Here is a 25,023-nt window from a genome sequence, read left to right as displayed (position 1 = left end):
TTTTCTCCTCCCATCCTCTTTTCTCCTCCTATCCTCTTTCTCCTCTATCCTCTTTTCCCTCCTATCCTCTTTCTCCTCCCATCCTCTTTTCTCCTCCTATCCTCTTTTCTCCTCCTATCCTCTTTCTCCTCCCATCCTCTTTTCTCCTCCTATCCTCTTTTCTCCTCCTATCCTCTTTCTCCTCCCATCCTCTTTTCTCCTCCTATCCTCTTTTCTCCTCCTATCCTCTTTCTCCTCCCATCCTCTTTTCTCCTCCTATCCTCTTTTCTCCTCCCATCCTCTTTTCTCCTCCTATCCTCTTTCTCCTCCCATCCTCTTTCTCCTCCTATCCTCTTTCTCCTCTCCTCCCATCCTCTTTTCTCCTCCTATTCTCTTTTCTCCTCCCATCCTCTTTTCTCCTCCCATCCTCTTTTCTCCTCCTATCCTCTTTCTCCTCCTATCCTCTTTCTCCTCCCATCCTCTTTTCTCCTCCTATCCTCTTTCTTCTCCTCTTTTCTCCTCCCATCCTCTTTTCTCCTCCTATCCTCTTTTCTCCTCCTATTCTCTTTTCTCCTCCCATCCTCTTTTCTCCTCCGATCCTTTTTCTCCTCCTATCCTCTTTCTCCTCCCATCCTCTTTTCTCCTCCTATCCTCTTTCTCCTCTCCTCCCATCCTCTTTTCTCCTCCTATCCTCTTTTCCCCTCCCATCCTCTTTTCTCCTCCTATCCTCTTTTCCCCTCCATCCTCTTTTCCCCCTCCCATCCTCTTTTCCCCTCCTCTTTTCTCCCCCTCCATCCTCTTTCTCCTCCCATCCTCTTTCTCCTCCTCTCTTTTCTCCTATCCTCTTTTCTCCTCCATCCTCTTTTCTCCTCTTTTCTCCGCCCCTCCTCTTTTCTCTCCTCTATCCCATCCTCTTTTCTCCTCCCATCCTCTTTTCTCCTCCCATCCTCTTTTCTCTCCTCCCATCCTCTTTTCTCCTCCTATCCTCTTTCTCTCCTCCTATCCTCTTTCTCCTCCCATCCTCTTTTCTCCTCCTCTCTTTTCTCCTCCCATCCTCTTTTCTCCTCCCATCCTCCCCTCCTCTTTTCTCCTTCCCTCTTTCTCCTCCCATCCTCTTTTCCCCTCCCATCCTCTTTTCCCCTCCCATCCTCTTTTCTCCTCCCCTCCCATCCTCTTTTCTCCTCCTATCCTCTTTCTCCTCCCCTCCTATCCTCTTTCTCCTCCCATCCTCTTTTCTCCTCCTCTCTTTTCTCCTCCCCTCCTCTTTTCTCCTCCTATCCTCTTTTCTCCGCCCCTACTCTTTTCTCCGCCCCTCCTCTTTTCTCCGCCCCTCCTCTTTTCTCCTCCCTCCTCTTTTCTCCTCCCATCCTCTTTCCCCTCCCATCCTCTTTTTCCTCCCATCCTCTTTTCCCTCCCATCCTCTTTTCTCCTCCCATCCTCTTTTTCCTCCCCTCTTTCTCCTCCCCTCCCATCCTCTTTCTCCTCCCATCCTCTTTCTCCTCCCCTCCTCTTTTCTCCTCCCATCCTCTTTTTCTCCTCCCATCCTCTTTTCTCCGCCCCTCCTCTTTTCTCCGCCCCTCCTCTTTTCTCCTCCCCTCCTATTTTCTCCTCCCATTCTCTTTGCTCCTCCCATCCTCTTTTCTCCTCCCATTCTCTTTCTCCTCCCATTCTCTTTTCTCCTCCCATTCTCTTTGCTCCTCCCATCCTCTTTTCTCCTCCCATCCTCTTTTCTCCTCCCATCCTCTTTGCTCCTCCCATTCTCTTTTCTCCTCCCATCCTCTTTTCTCCTCCTATCCTCTTTTCTCCTCCTATCCTCTTTCTCCTCCCATCCTATTTTCTCCTCCTATCCTCTTTTCTCCTCCTATCCTCTTTCTCCTCCCATCCTCTTTTCTCCTCCTATCCTCTTTTCTCCTCCTATCCTCTTTCTCCTCCCATCCTCTTTTCTCCTCCTATCCTCTTTTCTCCTCCTATCCTCTTTCTCCTCCCATCCTCTTTTCTCCTCCTATCCTCTTTTCTCCTCCTATCCTCTTTCTCCTCCCATCCTCTTTTCTCCTCCTATCCTCTTTTCTCCTCCCCCTCTCTTTTCTCCTCCTATCCTCTTTCTCCTCCCTCCTCTTTCTCCTCCTATCCTCTTTCTCCTCCTATCCTCTTTCTCCTCCTATCCTCTTTCTCCTCCTATTCTCTTTTCTCCTCCCATCCTCTTTCTCCTCCCATCCTCTTTTCTCCTCCCATCCTCTTTCTCCTCCCATCCTCTTTTCTCCTCCTATTCTCTTTTCTCCTCCCATTCTCTTTTCTCCTCCTCCCATCCTCTTTTCTCCTCCATCCTTTTTCTCCTCCTATCCTCTTTCTCCTCCCATCCTCTTTTCTCCTCCCATCCTCTTTTTCTCCTCCCATCCTCTTTTCTCCTCCTATCCTCTTTTCCCCTCCCATCCTCTTTTCTCCTCCTATCCTCTTTTCCCCTCCCATCCTCTTTCCCCTCCCATCCTCTTTTCCCTCCTATCCTCTTTCTCCTCCCCTCCTATCCTCTTTCTCCTCCCATCCTCTTTTCTCCTCCTCTCTTTTCTCCTCCCCTCCTCTTTTCTCCTCCTATCCTCTTTTCTTCTCTTTTCTCCCCCCTCCTCTTTTCTCCTTTTCACCTCCCATCCTCTTTTCTCCTCCCATCCTCTTTTCTCCTCCTATCCTCTTTTCTCCTCCCATCCTCTTTCCCCTCCCATCCTCTTTTCTCCTCCCCTCCCATCCTCTTTTCTCCTCCTATCCTCTTTCTCCTCCTATCCTCTTTCTCCTCCCATCCTCTTTTCTCCTCTATCTCTTTTCTCCTCCCATCCTCTTTTCTCCTCCCATCCTCCCCTCCTCTTTTCTCCTTTCTCTCCCCTCCTCTTTTCCCCTCCCATCCTCTTTTCTCCTCCCCTCCCATCCTCTTTTCTCCTCCTATCCTCTTTCTCCTCCTCCTATCCTCTTTCTCCTCCCATCCTCTTTTCTCCTCCCTCTTTTCTCCTCCCCTCCTCTTTTCTCCTCCTATCCTCTTTTCTCCGCCCCTCTCTTTTCTCCTCCCATCCTCTTTTCTCCTCCCCTACTCTTTTCTCCTCCCTCCTCTTTTCTCCTCCCATCCTCTTTTCTCCTCCCATCCTCTTTTCTCCTCCTATCCTCTTTTCTCCTCCCATCCTCTTTCCCCTCCCATCCTCTTTTCTCCTCCCCTCCCATCCTCTTTTCTCCTCCTATCCTCTTTTCCTCCCCTCCTATCCTCTTTCTCCTCCCATCCTCTTTTCTCCTCCCTCTTTTCTCCTCTCCCTCTTTCTCCGCCCCTCTCTTTTCTCCTCCTATCCTCTTTTCTCCTCCCATCCTCTTTTCTCCGCCCCTCATCTTTTCTCCTCTTTCTCCCCCCCCTCTTTTCTCCTCTCATCCTCTTTTCTCCTCCCATCCCCTCCTCTTTTCTCCTCCCCTCTTTCTCCTCCCCCTCTTTTCTCCTCCCCTCCTCTTTTCTCCGCCCCTCCTCTTTTCTCCGCCCCTCCTCTTTTCTCCTCTCATCCTCTTTTTCCCTCCTCCCCTCCTCTTTTTCCTCCCTCTTTCTCCTCCCCTCCTCTTTTCTCCGCCCCTCCTCTTTTCTCCGCCCCTCCTCTTTTCTCCCCTCCCATCCTCTTTTCTCCTCCCATCCTCTTTTCTCCGCCCATCCTCTTTTCTCCTCCCATCCTCTTTTTTCCCATCCTCCCCTCCTCTTTTCTCCGCCCCTCCTCTTTTCTCCTCCCCATCCTCTTTTCTCCTCCCCTCCCTCTTTTCTCCTCCCATCCTCTTTTCTCCTCCCATCCTCTTTTCCCCTCCTCTTTTCTCCTCCCCTCCTCTTTTCTCCGCCCCTCCTCTTTTCTCCTCCCATCCTCTTTTCTCCTCCTATCCTCCTCCCCTATCCTCTTTTCTCCTCCTATCCTCTTTCTCCTCCTATCCTCTTTTCTCCTCCTATCCTCTTTCTCCTCCCATCCTCTTTTCTCCTCCCATCCTCTTTTCTCCTCCTATCCTCTTTTCTCCTCCCATCCTCTTTGCTCCTCCCATTCTCTTTTCTCCTCCCATCCTCTTTTCTCCTCCCATTCTCTTTTCTCCTCCCATCCTCTCTTTTCCTCCCATCCTCTTTTCTCCTCCTATCCTCTTTTCTCCTCCTATCCTCTTTTCTCCTCCTATCCTTTTCTCCTCCTATCCTCTTTTCTTTTCTCTTTCTCCTCCCATCCTCTTTTCTCCTCCTATCCTCTTTTCTCCTCCCATCCTCTTTTCTCCTCCTATCCTCTTTTCTCCTCCTATCCTCTTTCTCCTCCCATCCTCTTTTCTCCTCCTATCCTCTTTTCTCCTCCCTTTCTCCTCCCATCCTCTTTTCTCCTCCTATCCTCTTTTCTCCTCCTATCCTCTTTCTCCTCCCATCCTCTTTTCTCCTCCTATCCTCTTTTCTCCTCCTATCCTCTTTCTCCTCCCATCCTCTTTTCTCCTCCTATCCTCTTTTCTCCTCCCATCCTCTTTTCTCCTCCTCCTCTTTCTCTCCCATCCTCTTTCTTTTCTCTTTCTCCCCTATCCTCTTTTCTCCTCCTCCTCTATTCTCTTTTCTCCTCCCATCCTCTTTCTCCTCCCATCCTCTTTTCTCCTCCCATCCTCTTTCTCCTCCCATCCTCTTTTCTCCTCCTATTCTCTTTTCTCCTCCCATCCTCTTTTCTCCTCCCCTCCCATCCTCTTTTCTCCGATCCCCCTCCTATCCTCTTTCTCCTCCCATCCTCTTTTCTCCCCTATCCTCTTTTCCCCTCCCATCCTCTTTTCTCCTCCTATCCTCTTTTCTCCTCCCATCCTCTTTTCCCCTCCCATCCTCTTTTCCCTCCTATCCTCTTTCTCCTCCCCTCCTCCTTTTCTCCTCCCATCCTCTTTTCTCCTCCTCTCTTCCTCCTATCCTCTTTTCTCCTCCCATCCTCTTTTCTCCTCCCTATCCTCTTTTCCCCTCCCATCCTCTTTTTCTCCCATCCTCTTTTCCCCTCCTATCCTCTTTTCTCATCCTCTTTTCCCCTCCCATCCTCTTTTCTCCTCCCATCCTCCTCCTCCTTTTCTCCTCCCCTCCTCCTTTTCTCCTCCCATCCTCCCCTCTTCTTTTCTCCTCCCCTCCTCTTTTCTCCTCCTATCCTCTTTTCTCCTCCCCCCTCTTTTTCCGCCCCTCCTCTTTTTTCTCCCCCCCTACTCTTTTCTCCGCCCCTCCTCTTTTCTCCTCCTATCCTCTTTTCTCCTCCCATCCTCTTTTCTCCTCCCATCCTCTTTTCTCCTCCTATCCTCTTTTCTCCTCCCATCCTCTTTATCCTCCCCTCTTTCTCCTCCCCTCCCATCCTCTTTCTCCTCCCATCCTCTTTCTCCTCCCCTCCTCTTTTCTCCTCCCATCCTCTTTTCTCCTCCCATCCTCTTTTCTCCGCTCCCTCCTCTTTTCTCCTCCCCTCTCTTTTCTCCTCCCATCCTCTTTTCTCCTCCCATTCTCTTTCTCCTCCCATCCTCTTTTCTCCCATTCCTTTCTCCTCCCATTCTCTTTTCTCCTCCCATTCTCTTTCTCCTCCCATCCTCTTTTCTCCTCCCATCCTCTTTTCTCCTCCCATCCTCTTTGCTCCTCCCATTCTCTTTTCTCCTCCCATCCTCTTTTCTCCTCCTATCCTCTTTTCTCCTCCTATCCTCTTTCTCCTCCCATCCTATTTTCTCCTCCTATCCTCTTTTCTCCTCCTATCCTCTTTCTCCTCCCATCCTCTTTTCTCCTCCTATCCTCTTTTCTCCTCCTATCCTCTTTCTCCTCCCATCCTCTTTTCTCCTCCTATCCTCTTTTCTCCTCCTATCCTCTTTCTCCTCCCATCCTCTTTTCTCCTCCTATCCTCTTTTCTCCTCCTATCCTCTTTCTCCTCCCATCCTCTTTTCTCCTCCTATCCTCTTTTCTCCTCCCATCCTCTTTTCTCCTCCTATCCTCTTTCTCCTCCCATCCTCTTTCTCCTCCTATCCTCTTTCTCCTCCTATCCTCTTTCTCCTCCTATCCTCTTTCTCCTCCTATTCTCTTTTCTCCTCCCATCCTCTTTCTCCTCCCATCCTCTTTTCTCCTCCCATCCTCTTTCTCCTCCCATCCTCTTTTCTCCTCCTATTCTCTTTTCTCCTCCCATCCTCTTTTCTCCTCCCCTCCCATCCTCTTTTCTCCTCCGATCCTTTTTCTCCTCCTATCCTCTTTCTCCTCCCATCCTCTTTTCTCCTCCTATCCTCTTTCTCCTCTCCTCCCATCCTCTTTTCTCCTCCTATCCTCTTTTCCCCTCCCATCCTCTTTTCTCCTCCTATCCTCTTTTCCCCTCCCATCCTCTTTTCCCCCCCTCCTATTCCCCTCTTTCTTTCTCCTCCCCTCCTATCCTCTTTCTCCTCCCATCCTCTTTTCTCCTCCTCTCTTTTCTCCTCCCCTCCTCTTTTCTCCTCCTATCCTCTTTTCTCCGCCCCTACTCTTTTCTCCGCCCCTCCTCTTTTCTCCGCCCCTCCTCTTTTCACCTCCCATCCTCTTTTCTCCTCCCATCCTCTTTTCTCCTCCTATCCTCTTTTCTCCTCCCATCCTCTTTCCCCTCCCATCCTCTTTTCTCCTCCCCTCCCATCCTCTTTTCTCCTCCTATCCTCTTTCTCCTCCCCTCCTATCCTCTTTCTCCTCCCATCCTCTTTTCTCCTCCTCTCTTTTCTCCTCCCATCCTCTTTTCTCCTCCCATCCTCCCCTCCTCTTTTCTCCTTCCCTCTTTCTCCGCCCCTCCTCTTTTCCCCTCCCATCCTCTTTTCTCCTCCCCTCCCATCCTCTTTTCTCCTCCTATCCTCTTTCTCCTCCCCTCCTATCCTCTTTCTCCTCCCATCCTCTTTTCTCCTCCTCTCTTTTCTCCTCCCCTCCTCTTTTCTCCTCCTATCCTCTTTTCTCCGCCCCTACTCTTTTCTCCGCCCCTCCTCTTTTCTCCGCCCCTACTCTTTTCTCCGCCCCTCCTCTTTTCACCTCCCATCCTCTTTTCTCCTCCCATCCTCTTTTCTCCTCCTATCCTCTTTTCTCCTCCCATCCTCTTTCCCCTCCCATCCTCTTTTCTCCTCCCCTCCCATCCTCTTTTCTCCTCCTATCCTCTTTCTCCTCCCCTCCTATCCTCTTTCTCCTCCCATCCTCTTTTCTCCTCCTCTCTTTTCTCCTCCCCTCCTCTTTGCTCCTCCCATCCTCTTTTCCGCCCCTCCTCTTTTCTCCTCCTATCCTCTTTTCTCCGCCCCTACTCTTTTCTCCGCCCCTCATCTTTTCTCCGCCCCTACTCTTTTCTCCGCCCCTCCTCTTTTCTCCTCTCATCCTCTTTCTCCTCCCATCCTCCCCTCCTCTTTTCTCCTCCCCTCTTTCTCCTCCCCTACTCTTTTCTCCGCCCCTCCTCTTTTCTCCGCCCCTACTCTTTTCTCCGCCCCTCCTCTTTTCTCCTCTCATCCTCTTTCTCCTCCCATCCTCCCCTCCTCTTTTCTCCTCCCCTCTTTCTCCTCCCCTCCTCTTTTCTCCGCCCCTCCTCTTTTCTCCGCCCCTCCTCTTTTCTCCGCCCCTCCTCTTTTCTCCGCCCCTACTCTTTTCTCCTCCCATCCTCTTTTCTCCGCCCATCCTCTTTTCTCCTCCCATCCTCTTTTCTCCTCCCATCCTCCCCTCCTCTTTTCTCCGCCCCTCCTCTTTTCTCCTCCCATCCTCCCCTCTTCTTTTCTCCGCCCCTCCTCTTTTCTCCTCCCCTCCTCTTTTCTCCTCCCATCCTCTTTTCCGCCCCTCCTCTTTTCTCCTCCCCTCCTCTTTTCTCCGCCCCTCCTCTTTTCTCCTCCCATCCTCTTTTCTCCTCCTACCCTCTTTTCTCCTCCTATCCTCTTTTCTCCTCCTATCCTCTTTCTCCTCCTATCCTCTTTTCTCCTCCTATCCTCTTTCTCCTCCCATCCTCTTTTCTCCTCCTATCCTCTTTTCTCCTCCTATCCTCTTTTCTCCTCCCATCCTCTTTGCTCCTCCCATTCTCTTTTCTCCTCCCATCCTCTTTGCTCCTCCCATTCTCTTTTCTCCTCCCATCCTCTTTTCTCCTCCCATCCTCTTTTCTCCTCCTATCCTCTTTTCTCCTCCTATCCTCTTTTCTCCTCCTATCCTCTTTCTCCTCCTATCCTCTTTTCTCCTCCTATCCTCTTTCTCCTCCCATCCTCTTTTCTCCTCCTATCCTCTTTCTCCTCCTATCCTCTTTTCTCCTCCTATCCTCTTTCTCCTCCCATCCTCTTTTCTCCTCCTATCCTCTTTTCTCCTCCTATCCTCTTTCTCCTCCCATCCTCTTTTCTCCTCCTATCCTCTTTTCTCCTCCTATCCTCTTTCTCCTCCCATCCTCTTTTCTCCTCCTATCCTCTTTTCTCCTCCTATCCTCTTTCTCCTCCCATCCTCTTTCTCCTCCTATCCTCTTTTCTCCTCCCATCCTCTTTTCTCCTTTCTCTTTCTCCTCCCATCCTCTTTTCCTCCTCTCTTTCTCCTCCTATCCTCTTTCTCCTCCCCTCTTTCTCCTCTTTCTTTTCTCCTCCCATCCTCTTTTTTCTCTTTTCTCCTATCCTCTTTCTCCTCCCATCCTCTTTTCTCCTCCTATTCTCTTTTCTCCTCCCATCCTCTTTTCTCTCCTCCCATCCTCTTTTCTCCTCCTATCCTTTTTCCTCCTATCCTCCTCCTCCCATCCTCTTTTCTCCTCCTATCCTCTTTCTCTCTCCTCCCATCCTCTTTTTTCTATCCCTTTTCCCCTCCCATCCTCTTTTTTCCTATCCCTTTTCCCCTCCCATCCTCTTTTCCCCTCCCATCCTTTTCCCCTCCTATCCTCTTTCTCCTCCCATCCTCTTTTCTCCTCCTCTCTTTTCTCCTCCCCTCCTCTTTTCTCCTCCTATCCTCTTTTCTCCGCCCCTACTCTTTTCTCCGCCCCTCCTCTTTTCTCCGCCCCTCCTCTTTTCACCTCCCATCCTCTTTTCTCCTCCCATCCTCTTTTCTCCTCCTATCCTCTTTTCTCCTCCCATCCTCTTTCCCCTCCCATCCTCTTTTCTCCTCCCCTCCCATCCTCTTTTCTCCTCCTATCCTCTTTCTCCTCCCCTCCTATCCTCTTTCTCCTCCCATCCTCTTTTCTCCTCCTCTCTTTTCTCCTCCCATCCTCTTTTCTCCTCCCATCCTCCCCTCCTCTTTTTTTCCCTCCTCCGCCCCTCCTCTTTTCCCCTCCCATCCTCTTTTCTCCTCCCCTCCCATCCTCTTTTCCCTCCTATCCTCTTTCTCCTCCCCTCCTATCCTCTTTCTCCTCCCATCCTCTTTTCTCCTCCTCTCTTTTCTCTCCCCTCCTCTTTTCTCCTCCTATCCTCTTTTCTCCGCCCCTACTCTTTTCTCCTCCCCTCCTCTTTTCTCCGCCCCTACTCCTCCGCCCCTCCTCTTTTCACCTCCCATCCTCTTTTCTCCTCCCATCCTTTTCCCCTCCCATCCTCTTTTCTCCTCCCCTCCCATCCTCTTTTCTCCTCCTATCCTCTTTCTCCTCCCCTTATCCTCTTTCTCCTCCCATCCTCTTTTCTCCTCCTCTCTTTTCTCCTCCCATCCTCTTTTCCTCCCATCCTCCCCTCCTCTTTTCTCCTTTCTTTCTCCTCCCATCCTCTTTTCCCCTCCCATCCTCTTTTCTCCTCCCATCCTCTTTTCCTCCCCTCCATCCTCTTTTCTCCTCCTATCCTCTTTCTCCTCCCCTCCTATCCTCTTTCTCCTCCCATCCTCTTTTCTCCTCCTCTCTTTTCTCCTCCCCTCCTCTTTTCTCCTCCTATCCTCTTTTCTCCGCCCCTACTCTTTTCTCCTCCCCTCCTCTTTTCTCCGCCCCTACTCTTTTCTCCGCCCCTCCTCTTTTCTCCTCCTATCCTCTTTCTCCTCCCCTCCCATCCTCTTTTCTCCTCCCATCCTCTTTTCTCCTCCTATCCTCTTTTCTCCTCCCATCCTCTTTTCTCCTCCCCTCTTTCTCCTCCCCTCCCATCCTCTCTTCTCCTCCCATCCTCTTTCTCCTCCCCTCCTCTTTTCTCCTCCCCTCCTCTTTTTTTCCTCCCATCCTCTTTTCTCCGCCCCTCCTCTTTTCTCCGCCCCTCCTCTTTTCTCCTCCCCTCCTATTTTCTCCGACCCTCCTATTTTCTCCTCCCATTCTCTTTGCTCCTCCCATCCTCTTTTCTCCTCCCATCCTCTTTTCTCCTCCCATTCTCTTTTCTCCTCCCATTCTCTTTTCTCCTCCCATCCTCTTTTCTCCTCCTATCCTCTTTTCTCCTCCTATCCTCTTTCTCCTCCCATCCTATTTTCTCCTCCTATCCTCTTTTCTCCTCCTATCCTCTTTCTCCTCCCATCCTCTTTTCTCCTCCTATCCTCTTTTCTCCTTTCCTCTTTCTCCTCCCATCCTCTTTTCTCCTCCTATCCTCTTTTCTCCTCCTATCCTCTTTCTCCTCCCATCCTCTTTTCTCCTCCTATCCTCTTTTCTCCTCCTATCCTCTTTCTCCTCCCATCCTCTTTTCTCCTCCTATCCTCTTTTCTCCTCCCATCCTCTTTTCTCCTCCTATCCTCTTTCTCCTCCCATCCTCTTTCTCCTCCTATCCTCTTTCTCCTCCTATCCTCTTTCTCCTCCTATTCTCTTTTCTCCTCCCATCCTCTTTCTCCTCCTATCCTCTTTTCTCCTCCTATTCTCTTTTCTCCTCCCATCCTCTTTTCTCCTCCCCTCCCATCCTCTTTTCTCCTCCGATCCTTTTTCTCCTCCTATCCTCTTTCTCCTCCCATCCTCTTTTCTCCTCCTATCCTCTTTCTCCTCTCCTCCCATCCTCTTTTCTCCTCCTATCCTCTTTTCCCCTCCCATCCTCTTTTCTCCTCCTATCCTCTTTTCCCCTCCCATCCTCTTTTCCCCTCCCATCCTCTTTTCCCCTCCTATCCTCTTTCTCCTCCCCTCCTATCCTCTTTCTCCTCCCATCCTCTTTTCTCCTCCTCTCTTTTCTCCTCCCCTCCTCTTTTCTCCTCCTATCCTCTTTTCTCCGCCCCTACTCTTTTCTCCGCCCCTCCTCTTTTCTCCGCCCCTCCTCTTTTCACCTCCCATCCTCTTTTCTCCTCCCATCCTCTTTTCTCCTCCCATCCTCTTTCCCCCTCATCCTCTTTTCTCCTCCCCTCCCATCCTCTTTTCTCCTCCTATCCTCTTTCTCCTCCCCTCCTATCCTCTTTCTCCTCCCATCCTCTTTTCTCCTCCTCTCTTTTCTCCTCCCATCCTCTTTTCTCCTCCCATCCTCCCCTCCTCTTTTCTCCTTCCCTCTTTCTCCGCCCCTCCTCTTTTCCCCTCCCATCCTCTTTTCTCCTCCCCTCCCATCCTCTTTTCTCCTCCTATCCTCTTTCTCCTCCCCTCCTATCCTCTTTCTCCTCCCATCCTCTTTTCTCCTCCTCTCTTTTCTCCTCCCCTCCTCTTTTCTCCTCCTATCCTCTTTTCTCCGCCCCTACTCTTTTCTCCGCCCCTCCTCTTTTCTCCGCCCCTACTCTTTTCTCCGCCCCTCCTCTTTTCACCTCCCATCCTCTTTTCTCCTCCCATCCTCTTTTCTCCTCCTATCCTCTTTTCTCCTCCCATCCTCTTTCCCCTCCCATCCTCTTTTCTCCTCCCCTCCCATCCTCTTTTCTCCTCCTATCCTCTTTCTCCTCCCCTCCTATCCTCTTTCTCCTCCCATCCTCTTTTCTCCTCCTCTCTTTTCTCCTCCCCTCCTCTTTGCTCCTCCCATCCTCTTTTCCTCCCCCTCCTCTTTCTCCCTATCCTCTTTTCTCCGCCCCCTCTTTTCTCCCCTCTCTTTTCTCCGCCCCCTCTTTTCTCCGCCCCTCCTCTTTTCTCCTCTCATCCTCTTTCTCCTCCCATCCTCCCCTCCTCTTTTCTCCTCCCCTCTTTCTCCTCCCCTACTCTTTTCTCCGCCCCTCCTCTTTTCTCCGCCCCCTCTTTTCTCCGCCCCTCCTCTTTTCTCCTCTCATCCTCTTTCTCCTCCCATCCTCCCCTCCTCTTTTCTCCTCCCCTCCTCCCCCTCTCTTTTCTCCGCCCCTCCTCTTTTCTCCGCCCCTCCTCTTTTCTCCGCCCCTCCTCTTTTCTCCGCCCCTACTCTTTTCTCCTCCCATCCTCTTTTCTCCTCCCATCCTCTTTTCTCTCCCATCCTCCCCTCCTCTTTTCTCCCCTCCTCTTTTCTCCTCCCATCCTCCCCTCTTCTTTTCTCCGCCCCTCCTCTTTTCTCCTCCCCTCCTCTTTTCTCCTCCCATCCTCTTTTCCGCCCCTCCTCTTTTCTCCTCCCCTCCTCTTTTCTCCGCCCCTCCTCTTTTCTCCTCCCCTCCTCTTTTCTCCTCCCATCCTCCCCTCCTCTTTTCTCCTCCCCTCCTCTTTTCTCCTCCCATCCTCCCCTCCTCTTTTCTCCTTCCATCCTCCTCTTTTCTTCCTCTTTTCTCCGCCCCCTCCTCTTTTCTCCTCCCATCCTCTTTTCTCCTCCCATCCTCCCCTCCTCTCTTCTCCTCCCCTCCTCTTTTCTCCTCCCATCCTCCCATCCTCTTTTTCCTCCCATCCTCCCCTCCTCTTTTCTCCGCACCCTCTCCTCCTCCCATCCTCCCCTCCTCTTTTCTCCTCCTCTTTCTCCTCCCATCCTCTTTTTTCTCCCTCCCTCTTTTCTCCTCCCATCCTCTTTTCCCCTCCCATCCTCCCTCTTTTCTCCTCCCATCCTCTTTTCTCCTCCCCATCCTCTTTTCTCCTCCCATCCTCTTTTCTCCTCCCCTCCTCTTTTCACCTCTCATCCTCTTTTCTCCTCCCCTCCTCTCTTTCTCCTCCCATCCTCTTTTCCCCTCCCATCCTCTTCCCCCCTCCTCTCCTCCCCCCTCCTATCCTCTTTTTCCGCTCCCTCCTCCTCCCCTTTTCTCCTCCCATCTCCTCTTTTCTCCTCCCTCCTCTTTTCTCCGCCCCCCTCTTTCTCCTTCCTCTTTTCTCCTCCCCTCTCTTTTCTCCGCCCCTCCTCTTTTCTCCGCCCCTCCTCTTTTTCTCCGCCCCTCCTCTTTTCTCCTCTTTCTCCGCCCCTCCTCTTTTCTCTCCTCTTTTCTCCTCCCTTTCTCCTCCCCATCCTCTTTTCTCCTCCCATCCTCTTTTTCCTCTCCTTCCTCTCCTCCCATCCTCTTTTCTCCGCCCCTCTCTTTTCTCCTCCCTCCTTTTCTCCCCCATCCTCTTTTTCCTCCCATCCTCCCCATCCCTCTTTTCTCCTCCCATCCTCTTTTCTCCCCTCCTCTTTTCTCCTCCCTCTTTTCTCCTCCCCTCCTCTTTTCTCCTCTTTCCTCCCATCCTCTTTCTCCTCCCATCCTCTTTTCTCCTCCCATCCTCTTTTCTCCTCCTTCTCTTTTCTCCTCCCATCCTCTTTTTCCTCCTATCCTCTTTTCTCCTCCTATCCTCTTTCTCCTCCCATCCTCTTTTCTTTTTCCTCCTCCTCCCATCCTCTTTTCTCCTTTCCTCTATCCTCTTTCTCCTCCCATCCTCTTTTCTCCTCCTATCCTCTTTTCTCCTCCTATCCTCTTTCTCCTCCCATCCTCTTTTCTCCTCCCCCTTTTCTCCTCCTATCCTCTTTCTCCTCCCATCCTCCCCTCCCTCTTTTCTCCTCCCTATCCTCTTTTCCTCCCTCCCTTTCTCCCTATTCTTTTCTCCTCCCATCCTCTTTTTCTCCTCCTCCTCCTATTCTCTTTTCTCCTCCCATCCTCTTTTCTCCTCCCCCTCCCATCTCTTTTCTCCTCTTTTCTCCTCCCATCCTCTTTCTCCTTCTCTTTTCTCCTCCTATCCTCTTTTCTCCTCCCATCCTCTTTTCTCCTCCTATCCTCTTTTCTCCCTCCCATCCTCTTTTCTCCTCCTCCCTCCCTCTTTTCCCCTCCCATCCTCTTTTTTCCTCCCTCCCATCCTCTTTTCCCCTCCTATCCTCTTTCTCCTCCCCTCCCTATCCTCTTTCTCCTCCCATCCTCTTTTCTCCTCCTCTTTTCTCCTCCTCTCTTTTCTCCTCCTATCCTCCCATCCTCTCTTTTCTCCCCTCCCTTTCTCCCCTCCTCTTTTCACCTCCCTCCTTTTCTCCATCTCTTTTCTCCTCCCATCCTCTTTCCCCCTCTCCTCTTTTCTCCTCCTCCTCCCATCCTCTTTTCTCCTCCTATCCTCTTTCTCTCCCCTCCTATCCTCTTTCTCCTCCCATCCTCTTTTCTCCTCCCCTCTCTTTTCTCCTCCCATCCTCTTTTCTCCTCCCATCCTCCCCTCCTCTTTTCTTTTCTTTTCCCCTCCCATCCTCTTTTCTCCTCCCCTCCCATCCTCTTTTCTCCTCCTATCCTCTTTTCTCCTCCTATCCTCTTTCTCCTCCCATCCTCTTTTCTCCTCCCTCTTTCTCCTCCCCTCCTCTTTTCTCCTCCTATCCTCTTTTCTCCGCCCCTACTCTTTTCTCCTCCCCTCCTCTTTTCTCCGCCCCTACTCTTTTCTCCCTCCCATCCCTTTTCTCCTTTCCTCTTTTCTCCTCCTATCCTCTTTTCTCCTCCCATCCTCTTTTTTCTCTTTTCTCCTCCCCTCCCATCCTCTTTTCTCCTCCTATCCCTTTTCTCCCCCTATCCTCTTTCTTTCCTCTTTTCTCCTCCCTCCTCTCCTCCTCCTCTTTCTCCTCCCATCCTCTTTTCTCCTCCTCCTCTCCGCCCCTCCTCTTTTCTCCTCCCATCCTCTTTTTCTCCGCCCCTCCTCTTTTCTCCTCTCATCCTCTTTCTCCTCCCTCCTCCTCCCCTCTTTCTCCTCCCCCTCTTTTCTCCGCCTCCTCTCTTTTCTCTCCTCCCTCCTCTTTTTCTCCTCTTTCCCCTCCTCTTTTCTCCTCCCCTCCTCCCTCCTCCTCTTTTTCTCCATCCTCCCCTCCTCTTTTCTCCCCCTCCCCTCTTTTCTCCTCCCATCCTCTTTTCTCTTCCTCTTTTCTCCGCCCCTCCTCTTTTCTCCGCCCCTCCTCTTTTCTCCTCCCATCCTCCCTCCTCTTTTCTCCCCCCTCCTCTTTTCTCCTCCCCCTCCCCTCTTTTCTCCTCCCCTCCTCTTTTCCTCCCATCCCTCCCCTCCTCTTTTTTCTCCGCCCCTCCCTCTCCTCTTTTCTCCCTTTTCTCCTCCATCCTCTTTTCTCCCTCCCCCTCTTTTCTCCGCCCTCCTCTTTTCTCCGCCCCTCCTCTTTTCTCCTCCCATCCTCTTTTCTCCTCCCATCCTCTTTTCTCCTCCCCTCCTCTTTTCTCCTCCCATCCTCCCATCCTCTTTTCTCCTCCCATCCTCCCCTCCTCTTTTCTCCGCACCCTCTCTTTTCTCCTCCCATCCTCCCCTCCTTTTCTCCTTCCCTCTTTTCCTCCCATCCTCCCTCTCCCATCCTCTTTTCTCCTTCCATCCTCTTTTCCCCTCCCATCCTCTTTTCTCCTCCCATCCTCTTTTCTCCTCCCATCCTGTTTTCTCCTCCCATCCTCTTTTCTCCTCCCCTCCTCTTTTCACCTCCCATCCTCTTTTCTCCTCCCATCCTCTTTTCTCCTCCCATCCTCTTTTCCCCCCCATCCTCTTTTCTCCTCCCTCCCATCCTCTTTTCTCCTCCTATCCCTTTCTCCTCCCCTCCCTCCCATCCTCTTTTCTCCTTTTCTCCTCCCATCCTCTTTTCCGCCCCTCCTCTTTTCTCCTCCTATCCTCTTTTCTCCTCCCACTCTTTTCTCCGCCCCCTCCTCTTTTCTCCGCCCCTACTCTTTTCTCCGCCCCTCCTCTTTTCTCCTCTCATCCTCTTTCTCCTCCCATCCTCCCCTCCTCTTTTCTCCTCCCTCCTCCTCCCCTCCTCTTTTCTCCGCCCCTACTCTTTTCTCCTCCCCTCCTCTTTTCTCCGCCCCTCCTCTTTTCTCCGCCCCTACTCTTTTCTCCTCCTCCTCTTTTCTCCGCCCCTCCTCTTTTCTCCCTCCCTACTCTTTTCTCCTCCCATTCTCTTTTCTCCTCCCATCCTCCCCTCCCTCCTCTTTTCTCCTCCCATCCTCCCCTCCTCTTTTCTCCGCCCCTCCTCTTTTCTCCTCCCATCCTCCCCTCTTCTTTTCTCCGCCCCTCCCTTTTCTCCTCCCCTCCTCTTTTCTCCTCCCATCCTCTTTTCCGCCCCTCCTCTTTTCTCCTCCCCTCCTCTTTTCTCCGCCCCTCCTCTTTTCTCCTCCCATCCTCTTTTCTCCTCCCATCCACCCCTCCTCTTTTCTCTCCTCCCTCCTCTTTTCTCCTCCCATCCTCCCCTCCTCTTTTCTCCTTTCCTCCCCGCCTTTTTTCTCCGCCCTCCTCTTTTCTCCGCCACTCCTCTTTTCTCCTCCCCTCCTCTTTTCTCCTCCCATCCTCCCATCCTCTTTTCTCCTCCCATCCTCCCCTCCTCTTTTCTCCGCACCCTCTTTTCTCCTCCCATCCTCCCCTCCTCTTTTCTCCGCCCCTCCTCCTTTCTCCTCCCCTCCTCTTTTCTCCGCCCCTCCTCTTTTCTCCTCCCCTCCTCTTTTCTCCTCCCATCCTCCCATCCTCTTTTCTCCTCCCATCACCCCCTCCTCTTTTCTCCTCCCCTCCTCCTTTCTCCACCCCTCCTCTTTTCTCCGCCACTCCTCTTTTCTCCGCCCCTCCTCTTTTCTCCTCCCATCCTCTCCGCCCCTTTCTCTCCTCCCCTCCTCTTTTCTCCTCCCATCCTCTTTTCTCCTCCCACCTCCCCTCCTCTTTTCTCCTCCCCCTCCTCTTTTCTCCGCCCCTCCTCTTTTCTCCTCTTTTCCCTCCCTCTTTTCTCCTCCCATCCTCCCATCCTCTTTTCTCCGCCCCTCCTCTTTTCTCCCCCTTCCTCTTTTCTCCTCCCATCCTCTTTTCTCCTCCCATCCTCTTTTCTCCTCCCCTCCTCTTTTCTCCGCCCCTCCTCTTTTCTCCTCCCCTCCTCTTTTCTCCTCCCATCCTCCCATCCTCTTTTCTCCTCCCTTCCTCTTTTCTCCGCCCCTCCTCTTTTCTCCTCCCATCCTCTTTCTCCTCCCCTCCTCTTTTCTCCTCCCCTCCTCTTTTCCCCTCCCATCCTCTTTTCTCCTCCCCTCTTTCTCCTCCTCTCCTCTTTTCTCCTCCCCTCCTCTTTTCTCCTCCCATCCTCTTTCTCCTCCCCTCCTCTTTTCCCCTCCCATCCTCTTTTCTCCTCCCCTCTTTCTCCTCTTTTCTCCTCCCCTCCCATCCTATTTTCTCCTCCCATCCTCCCCTCCTCTTTCCTCCTCCCCTCTTTCTCCTCCCATCCTCTTTCTCCTCCCCTCTTTCTCCTCCCCTCCCCTCCCATCCTCTTTTCTCCTCCCCTCCTCTTTTCTCCTCCCCTACTCTTCTCTCCTCCCCCTCGCAACTCTTTTCTCCTCCCCTACTCTTCTCTCCTCCCCCTCGCAACTCTTTTCTCCTCCCCTCTCTCAGTCCTCTGATCTGTTTGTTCCACATATGTTCTCTCGTTTCTTCAGGACATTTGTGTCCTTTAAAAAGACAAGATATCCTTCCATGTCACTTCCATCATTTTGTTCATGTGTCACTTCCACAGTCGTGTCAATGCTGCTGCCCTTCAAGAAAACACTTCTGGTTCATCGGCAGGCAAATGTCAAACTCTGCGACAACATAAAGGTCAATAAACCCTAGTGTTGGTTTCTGTGTGTTTTAATGTTTTCCGGGATTATCTGCTGGGTGTGGTTATCGGTGGGGGCTGTTTGACTGTGTGTGTGTGTGTGTGTGTGTGTGTGTGTGTGTGTGTGTGTGTGTGTGTGTGTGTGTGTGTGTGTGTGTGTGTGTGTGTGTGTGTGTGTGTGTGTGTGTGTGTGTGTGTGTGTGTGTGTGTGTGTGTGTGTGTGTGTGTGTGTGTCGTGTCTGTCTGGGTGTGTCTTGTTGTTTGTTTATGACTGAGTGACAAGTTAGTGGCATTATCAATATGTGCAGAGAGTGAGAGAACAGAGATGGACAAATTGATAGACAGCAGTGGCTCTGTTAGCCAGAGGGGACAAAAACATCAGTTGTTGAATTAAATAATGACGACTTGGAAATGAGAGACTGTTAAAGAATAGCCCACTATTCTGTATATGGTGCACTACATTCGACCTGAGCCCAATAAGGCTTGGTCATAAGTAGTGCACTATGAAGAGGATAAGGGGTCATTTCGGGCACACGCCATTAAATAAGATAACTCCCCATCTTTTGACTACTGGGATTGAGGTCAGAGAGTTCGGAGGGAAACAGGCTTCTCGCTGGTGGAGCTCATTCTCACTTTGTCTTTCTACTGTGGTCATTATTATTCTGTTTTTCCTCCAGGCTGTAGTGACCATGACAACACCTCTATGGCTGTTGCATTTGCTCTGGTAGACACACACAGATACGCACACACTTAAACAAACATGAGTCTATAACTGGGATGACTGTGGGGGTGCTCCTAGAGCCAGGAGGAGTCTAGAACTGGGATGTCTGTGAGGGAGCTCCTAGAGCCAGTAGGAGTCTATAACTGGGATGTCTGTGAGGGAGCTCCTAGAGCCAGTAGGAGTCTATAACTGGGATGTCTGTGAGGGAGCTCCTAGAGCCAGGAGGAGTCTATAACTGGGATGTCTGTGAGCCAGTAGGAGCTAACTGGGATGTCTGAGAGAGCCAGGAGGAGTCTAGAACTGGGATGTCTGTGAGGGAGCTCCTAGAGCCAGGAGGAGTCTATAACTGGGATGTCTGTGAGGGAGCTCCTAGAGCCAGGAGGAGTCTAGAACGGGGATGTCTGTGAGGGAGCTCCTAGAGCCAGTAGGAGTCTATAACTGGGATGTCTGTGAGGGAGCTCCTAGAGCCAGTAGGAGTCTATAACTGGGATGTCTGTGAGGGAGCTCCTAGAGCCAGTAGGAGTCCTGGGATGTCTGTGAGGGAGCTCCTAGAGCCAGTAGGAGTCTATAACTGGGATGTCTGTGAGGGAGCTCCTAGAGCCAGGGAGTCTCTGGGATGTCTGTGAGGGAGCTCCTAGAGCCAGTAGGAGTCTATAACTGGGATGTCTGTGAGGGAGCTCCTAGAGCCAGTAGGAGTCTATAACTGGGATGTCTGTGAGGGAGCTCCTAGAGCCAGTAGGAGTCTATAACTGGGATGTCTGTGAGGGAGCTCCTAGAGCCAGTAGGAGTCTATAACTGGGATGTCTGTGAGGGAGCTCCTAGAGCCAGTAGGAGTCTATAACTGGGATGTCTGTGAGGGAGCTCCTAGAGCCAGTAGGAGTCTATAACTGGGATGTCTGTGAGGGAGCTCCTAGAGCCAGTAGGAGTCTATAACTGGGATGTCTGTGAGGGAGCTCCTAGAGCCAGTAGGAGTCTATAACTGGGATGTCTGTGAGGGAGCTCCTAGAGCCAGTAGGAGTCTATAACTGGGATGTCTGTGAGGGAGCTCCTAGAGCCAGTAGGAGTCTATAACTGGGATGTCTGAGGGAGCTCCTAGAGCCAGTAGGAATCTATAACTGGGATGTCTGTGAGGGAGCTCCTAGAGCCAGTAGGAGTCTATAACTGGGATGTCTGTGAGGGAGCTCCTAGAGCCAGTAGGAGTCTATAACTGGGATGTCTGTGAGGGAGCTCTAGAGCCAGTAGGAGTCTATAACTGGGATGTCTGTGAGGGAGCTCCTAGAGCCAGTAGGAGTCTATAACTGGGATGAGGGAGCTCCTAGAGCCAGTAGGAGTCTATAACTGGGATGCCTGTGAGCGTGTTGCAGGACTCTTCTAACACATTACTAATAATCAGGAGAGAGCAGACACCCAGGGTGCCCCAATACACCTTCTCCAGTGTCCCCCTCTCCCTCTCCATCTAGCTCCTTCTATCCTTTCTCCTTCTGTCAATCCATCCTTCTCTCACTCTCTCCTTCTCTCCATTAGTCTACCACTCTCCTTCTCTCCCTGTCTCTCTCCATCTCTCTCTCCCTCTCTCCCTCTCTCCCTCCTTGTAGCTAATTTGTCCATTTTTACTCATCTCAACCCTGTCTCTTCTCCTTCTCTTATCTCTCTTATCTCCTCTCTTATTTTTCTTTCGATCTCTTTTCTCACTCCTCATTTTAAAACTAGACAGAGAGAGTGAGAGATAAGAACAAAACATCACTCCATCAATGCCACTACTTTAGTGAAGGAGGACATGAAAAAAAAACTGTACAGCAACGTTTATTATTAAGGATGAAATAAGATCCTGGAACTCCCTCAAATCAAATCAAGAAGAAATGCTAGTGTTCCTAGCTCCAACAGTGCAGTAGTATCTAACAATTCACACAAATCCCTGTTCCTGTAGCTCTGTTATTAGTCATGCTACTTCTGATGAGGTACACGGACTCACACACACACACACAGACACACACACACAAACACGGACACACACACATTTATTAATAAAACGCATTATATTTGCACCAACCGCAAAATCTCAAGCACCACTGCTTTTCTGACTGATGTTTCCGGCCAAAGTTTATAACAAGGTTTATAACAAGGTTTATAACAAGGTTTATAACAACAAGGCCAGGCTAGTTTATAACAAGGTTTATAACAACAAGGCCAGGCTAGTTTATAACAAGGTGTATTACAAGGTTTATAACAACAAGGCCAGGCTAGTTTATAACAAGGTTTATAACAACAAGGCCAGGCTAGTTTATAACAAGGTGTATTACAAGGTTTATAACAACAAGGCCAGGCTAGTTTATAACAAGGTTTATAACAACAAGGTCAGGCTAGTTTATAACAAGGTTTATAACAACAAGGCCAGGCTAGTTTATAACAAGGTTTATAACAACAAGGCCAGGCTAGTTTATAACAAGGTGTATAACAAGGTTTATAACAACAAGGTCAGGCTAGTTTATAACAAGGTTTATAACAACAAGGCCAGGCTATGTTTGTTGCTACCCTATCATATAACTACAGAAAGTACAACAGTAATTATTCCTCTCTCTCTCTCTCTCTCTCTCTCTCTCTCTCTCTCTCTCTCTCTCTCTCTCTCTCTCTCTTTCTCTCTCTCTCTCTCTCTCTCTCTCTCTCTCTCTCTCTCTCTCTCTGTTCCTCTCTCTGTGTATCGGTCTCTGTCCCTCTCTCTCCCTCTGTGTCTCTGTCCCTCTCTCTCTCTCTCCCTCTCTCTGTGTCTCTGTCTCTGTGTCTCTTTCTCTCTCTCTGTGTCTCTTTCTCTGTCTCTGTGTCTCTGTCTCTGTCCCCTCTCTGTATCTGTCTCTGTCCCCTCTCTCTCTCTCTCTCTCTCTCTCTGTGTCTCTGTCTCTGTGTCTCTTTCTCTGTCTCTGTGTCTCTTTCTCTGTCTCTGTGTCTCTTTCTCTGTCTCTGTGTCTCTTTCTCTGTCTCTGTCCCTCTCTCTGTGTATCGGTATCTGTCCCTCTCTCTATTTCTCTCTCTCCCTGTCCCTCTCTCTCTCTCTCTCTCTCTCTCTCTCTCTCTCTCTCTCTCTCTCTCTCTCTCTCTCTCTCTCTCTCTCTCTCTCTCTCTCTCTCTCTCTCTCTCTCTCTCTCTCTGTCTATCTCTCTAAATTCAATTTAAGGTCTTTATTGGCATGGGAAATGTGTTAACATTGCCAAAGCAAGTGAAGTAGATAATAAACAAAAGTGAAATAAACAATATAAAATGAACACAACACATTACACTGTGTAACTCTCTGTTCAGTGCCAAATAGCATTCTTGTTTTATGTTTTTTCGTTGATTCTTTCAAATGTGTCAAGTAATTCTCTTTTTGTTTTGCTCATGATTTGGTTGGGTCCAATTGTGTTGCTGTCCTGGGGCTCTGTGGGGTGTGTTTGTGTTTGTGAACAGAGCTCCAGGACCAGCTTGCTTAAGGGACTCTTCTCCAGGTTCATCTCTCTGTAGGTGATGGCTTTGTTATGGAAGGTTTAGGAATCGCTTCCTTTTAGGTGGTTGTAGAATTTAACGTCTCTTTTCTGGATTTTGATCATTAGTGGGTATCGGCTCTGCATGCATTATTTGGGATTTACGTTGTAATCTGAGGATATATTTGCAGAATTCTGCATGCAGAGTCTCAATTTGGTACTTGTCCCATTTTGTGGATTCTTGGTTGGTGAGCGGACCCCAAACCTCACAACCATAAAGGGCAATGGGTTCTATCTGTATAATGTACTGGTAGTGTAATGTAGGTTCTGTAACTGATTCAAGTATTTTTTCCAGATCTTAATTGGTATGTCAACTTTTATGTTCCCTTTGATGGCGTAGAAGACCCTTCTTGCCTTTTATCTCAGATCATTCACAGCTTTGTGGAAGTTACCTGTGGCGCTGATGTTTAGGCCGAGGTATGTATAGTTGTTTGTGTGCTCTAGGGCAACGGTGTCTAGATGGAAGTTGTATTCGTGGTTCTGGCAATTATTTTTCATTATTATTATTTTATTTTTATCATTATATTTGTCTTTCTGAGATTTACTGTCAGAACCTGCTGTAGGCCCTCCTTGGTTGGGGACAGAAGCACCAGATCATCAGCAAACAGTAGACATTTGACTTCAGATGATAGGGTGAGGCCGGGAGCTGCAGACTGTTACAGTGCCCTCACCAATTTGTTGATATACACTGCTCAAAAAAATAAAGGGAACACTTAAACAATCTGTGGCTTGTGTATGTGTGTCGTGTGTGTGTGTGTGTGGGGGCGGGGGGTAAGGCTATCAGGGTGTCTGACAGGGGAGTGCTCAGACGGGTAGGGATCCCCTGGGCTTGGGGTTCTTAATTTGTCTGCCCTGCTGTTCTACTAGGTTCTCTGTAGGGGTGGACTGATCTGCTGGGTTGTCTGTAGGGGTGGACTGATCTGCTGGGTTGTCTGTAGGGGTGGACTGATCTGCTGGGTTGTCTGTAGGGGTGGACTGATCTGCTGGGTTGTCTGTAGGGGTGGACTGTTCTGCTGGGTTGTCTGTAGGGGTGGACTGATCTGCTGGGTTGTCTGTAGGGGTGGACTGTTCTGCTGGGTTGTCTGTAGGGGTGGACTGATCTGCTGGGTTGTCTGTAGGGGTGGACTGATCTGCTGGGTTGTCTGTAGGGGTGGACTGATCTGCTGGGTTGTCTGTAGGGGTGGACTGTTCTGCTGGGTTGTCTGTAGGGGTGGACTGATCTGCTGGGTTCTCTGTAGGGGTGGACTGTTCTACTGGGTTCTCCGTAGTGATGGACTGTTCTGCTGGGTTGTCTGTAGGGGTGGACTGATCTGCTGGGTTCTCTGTAGGGGTGGACTGTTCTACTGGGTTCTCCGTAGTGATGGACTGTTCTACTGGGTTCTCTGTAAGGGTGGACTGTTCTGCTGGGTTCTCTGTAGGGGTGTACTGTTCTCTAATGGGTTGTTCTCTGTCACACGTCATCTTTCTCACCTCCTCTAGTGCTCTCACCTTCTCCTCTAGTGCTCTCACCTTCTCCTCTAGTGCTCTCACCTTCTCCTCTAGTGCTCTCACCTTCTCCTCTAGTGCACTCACCTTCTCCTCTAGTGCTCTCACCTTCTCCTCTAGTGCTCTCACCTTCTCCTCTAGTGCTTTCATCTTCTCCTCTAGTGCTCTCACCTTCTCCTCTAGTGCTCTCACCTTCTCCTCTAGTGCTCTCACCTTCTCCTCTAGTGCTCTCACCTTCTCCTCTAGTGCTCTCACCTTCTCCTTTAGTGCTCTCACCTTCTCCTCTAGTGCTCTCACCTTCTCCTCTAGTGCTCTCACCTTCTCCTCTAGTGCTCTCACCTTCTCCTCTAGTGCTCTCACCTTCTCCTCTAGTGCTCACCTTCTCCTCACCTTCTCTCTAGTGCTCTCACCTTCTCCTCTAGTGCACTCACCTTCTCCTCTAGTGCTCTCACCTTCTCCTCTAGTGCTCTCACCTTCTCCTCTAGTGCTTTCATCTTCTCCTCTAGTGCTCTCACCTTCTCCTCTAGTGCTCTCACCTTCTCCTCTAGTGCTCTCACCTTCTCCTCTAGTGCTCTCACCTTCTCCTCTAGTGCTCTCACCTTCTCCTTTAGTGCTCTCACCTTCTCCTCTAGTGCTCTCACCTTCTACTCTAGTGCTCTCACCTTCTCCTCTAGTGCTCTCACCTTCTCCTTTAGTGCTCTCACCTTCTCCTCTAGTGCTCTCACCTTCTCCTCTAGTGCTCTCACCTTCTCCTCTAGTGCTCTCACCTTCTCCTCTAGTGCTCTCACCTTCTCCTCTAGTGCTCTCACCTTCTACTCTAGTGCTCTCATCTTCTACTCTAGTGCTCTCACCTTCTCCTCTCACCTTCTACTCTAGTGCTCTCATCTTCTACTCTAGTGCTCTCACCTTCTCCTCTCACCTTCTACTCTAGTGCTCTCATCTTCTACTCTAGTGCTCTCACCTTCTCCTGCTGCTTGGCCTCATTCTTCCCCTCCTGCTCTTTCTCCTGTTGAAGTTGTCTCACCACAGTCCAATTGCAGACATGTCTCCCTCCCCCTCCAGCTCTCCGGGTCTGGTTGAGGGGGTGTTGTTGTCCAGGTCTGGTTGAGGGGGTGTTGTTGTCCAGGTCTGGTTGAGGGGGTGTTGTTGTCCAGGTCTGGTTGAGGGGGGGGGGTTGTTGTTGTCCGGGTCTGGTTGAGGGGGTGTTGTTGTCCAGGTCTGGTTGGGGGTGTTGTTGTCCAGGTCTGGTTGGGGGGGTGTTGTTGTCCAGGTCTGGTTGAGGGGGGGGGGTGTTGTTGTCCGGGTCTGGTTGGGGGTGGTGTTGTCCAGGTCTGGTTGGGGGGTGTTGTTGTCCAGGTCTGGTTGGGGGGTGTTGTTGTCCAGGTCTGGTTGGGGGTGTTGTTGTCCAGGTCTGGTTGGGGGGTGTTCTTGTCCGGATCTGGTTGGGGGGGGTGTTGGGGGGGGGTGTTGTTGTCCGGGTCTGGTTGGGGGGGGGGGGTGTTGTTGTCCGGGTCTGGTTGGGGGGGTGTTGTTGTCCGGGTCTGGTTGAGGGGGGTGTTGTTGAGCTGGACGATTTTTGGGCAGATTGGAGTGTGTTCACCTGCTGTTCCAGCTCCACCTGCCTTACCTCTAGCTGGGTGAATCTATTCTTCC

The sequence above is a fragment of the Oncorhynchus gorbuscha genome, linkage group LG13 (assembly GCF_021184085.1).
Source record: "Oncorhynchus gorbuscha isolate QuinsamMale2020 ecotype Even-year linkage group LG13, OgorEven_v1.0, whole genome shotgun sequence".
Taxonomy (NCBI): domain Eukaryota; kingdom Metazoa; phylum Chordata; class Actinopteri; order Salmoniformes; family Salmonidae; genus Oncorhynchus; species Oncorhynchus gorbuscha.
Note: the sequence above shows the minus strand (reverse complement) of the source record.